At 41.2% G+C, this 2,916-nt stretch overlaps 1 long non-coding RNA gene across 1 annotated transcript; it reads right to left on the bottom strand.

The window, feature by feature from the left end:
• Positions 1–2,225, bottom strand: LOC117498475. The gene is made up of 3 exons (XR_004557579.1): positions 2,195–2,225; positions 1,662–1,698; positions 1–230 (listed from the first exon to the last, which is right to left on the bottom strand). It is a non-coding gene; the product is annotated as an uncharacterized LOC117498475 (long non-coding RNA).
• Between the last annotated feature and the right edge of the window lie 691 nt (positions 2,226–2,916).

The raw sequence follows: 2,916 nt of genomic DNA, 5'->3' as shown, positions 1-2,916 counted from the left end.
AACACTGGGCACATCCCCCAAGTCGTTGCCGCCACAGTGGATGAGGAGGACATCCGGGGCTGCTCTTCCTCGCAGGGAGTTGGAAAAGAAGGGGAGGAGACCTCTCCAGCGCAGTCCACCCCAACCGAACCAGCAGGCGCGAAGGTCGAGGCCAAGGTTGCTGCCGATGGTCTCTGTAGCTCTCTGGGCTCCACGCCGGACATAGCTGTCTCCGATTATCCATACAGTCACTATGGGAGGAAAATAAATGAGAGTAACAAATGCTTCAGATAATGAGGAATATCAAATTAAGTATAGAGTGGCGAAGTCCCTCCCACTTACTTCCGGGGTATGGGACCTTATTTCGGAAAAATTATGCATTGAAGTCAATGGGGAGAGAAAACTTATCTTTCGATCCCGTTTGAATTGTGCCATGAATTACACATATGATGTTTGTCAATCTTAAAAAATCATTTCCATGTCAAAAAAGTCACAGTTTGTCTTAAAACTGTTGAAATATAAGACTTTGAAAAATACGAAACTAGAAAGACTACAAATCCCAGAGTCGCGTAAGTGATGTCACAATTGAGACACTACGATACACGTATAATACCGTATATATACGATCAGCGCCATATAGATAGAATCTATCTATATGGCGCTGGCTAAGATAAGATAACTTTCACAAGATGCCTGTGTGCTTAGTACCAGGTTGTTATTATACCAGCAATGGGTCTTGCTCGTTCTTTCGCTTCCCGTCTGATGAAAGAGGAGTGTGTGGATCAAGTTAGCTACCTAGCTAGTAGCTAGCACGTTAGTTAGCATTACAGCCTTGTCATTTGTATTAGCCTTAACATGAAGTAACGTTAAGTAACCCAAAATGTTAAACAGTAAGAGTAGTAGTCATATTTTGTGAACCCTTTGAATAGTACTGTCACCGGTGTGATCATTCTATAATACACAATTTAAGCCCGGGGGAGAAATGCTAACGCTAACGCTAGCGATCTTCTCTACTTCATGCTATCTGCACAAATGGTTGACATTAAACATTAAAACGACCAGGCAGTTCAGAGAGAATCAAAGGAAGGCAGGCAGGCAGCTTTGCATGACATTCTTCAGGACGTGTTTCATTGTAGTGATAGTGAGGGTAGTCTCTTGTGTTGACAAGACAGTAGTGACGGCCATCTTGGTGACGTGTGTTGTTGACCAGAGATCAGATGTAGTTCTTTGAGCGTTTCACACAAACAAATGTGTTACTTCACAGTTTTACGACACATTTTTTTTTTTTTACTTGCAAAATTATCTTTTAAATTGACAAACATCATATGTGTAATTCGTGGCACAATTCAAACGGGATCGAAAGATAATCTTTCTCTCTCCATTGACTTCAATGCATAACTTTTCTGAAATAAGGTCCCATGGGGCTCAACCGGAAGGGGAGGGACTTCGCCACTCTATAAAGGGTTGCTCATTTTGTTCCTTTGACAATAACATACAACATAACATATGAAATCACACCTGACGTATATATATATATATATATATATATATATATATATATATATATATATATATATATATATATATATATATATGTATATATATGTATATAGATATAGTATGTTTGTGTGTAATGTCAACCATCTGAAGTCATGTAAAGTAAGCCAGGACCATCAACTTACAGGTTGTGGAGGAGGTTGCCATCTTTTTTTCTTAATGCTGAAAGAAATAAAAATGGTTTAATCAATATAAAAGCGCCTTTCTTTTTCTACAGTCATATTTAATTTATACTCTCACAGCGCTGTTGAAACAGTAACGTTGGATTAAATGTATATACAATTGATGGTCAAAAAGTATAAATATGCAAATTTTGCATTTGTTAGCCCATGCATATTACACTGTTTATATTTGAATCATGGAGAAGCGTTTTTAAACTTGTATAGTGTAATATCAAGAACAGTTAAATCATAGGGAAAAGCTTTGTTTAATTCACAATACGCTAATTCCTTTACATACTGTATAGGCCACAGTTTATGGCTAATTCCATAGGCTAATTCACGCAACACTGGCCATATCTCTGCTAGTTTACAAAGTTGTTACAAATGACATTTATATTTGAAAAAACGGTGAAGCACTTAAAAAACAATTGTATAGTGTAGGTTCAAGAACATTTAAATCAAAAGGACAAGTTTTGTAAAGTTACAGGGGATCTTACCTTCAGAACGCCGGGAACGAGGAGCAGTGACCGCAAGCTGGGTTGTTAGCTAATACTGTGAGCATGTTAGCTTAGCTTCTTAGCCTGAGCTAGGTCTGGAACTTGACGGCCGTTGGCAGAAGGTCCCGCCCTGTCCCGCTTCGTCTCCGCCACGGCTCCGCCTCTTTGCCCTTATTTGGATCAGGATGTAGCAGGCGGGAGTTAGACTCTGACGCCACTGTCGAGCCGTTAGTGGCCGACTCCGCCTACTAAGGGCTTCTCGGCAACTCTGCAGAATCCTATGGGTGACGTCACGGACCCTACGTCCATTTATATATACAGTCTATGGTTGAGACCAGCGAGCCTAAATATCATATATACGTGAAACAGTGGCGTAGCTGTGGGTGGGCCCGGGTGGGCCTGGGCCCACCCACATGCACGTCTGGCCCACCCACAGCCAATCAGCGCGTTATAGCGCAGAGCCGGGAAGCCCAGAAGGAAGTGCCACAAACTGCAGTTCCTCTAGTGGCCAACAGGGGATGGATGCAGAAAGGAGCAATTCCCATAGACCCCCATGTTAAAATGCCCAACTTTACAGCAGAAATAAACATGTTTCTAGCCCTGGATCCAATCAAACTTATTCTGGATATAGTTAGATTCCACCTTCATGACAATGGAATAGGGAGTGCATTTTTTTACCGTGAGTAAATTAGTAAGTAAAGTAGGTTTTGCCGTGAGTTAAC

Source organism: Trematomus bernacchii, unplaced genomic scaffold, assembly GCF_902827165.1.
Source record: "Trematomus bernacchii unplaced genomic scaffold, fTreBer1.1, whole genome shotgun sequence".
Taxonomy (NCBI): Eukaryota; Metazoa; Chordata; class Actinopteri; order Perciformes; family Nototheniidae; genus Trematomus; species Trematomus bernacchii.
The sequence above is the reverse complement of the archived record's forward strand: the minus strand, read 5'-3'. Positions and strand labels throughout refer to the sequence as shown.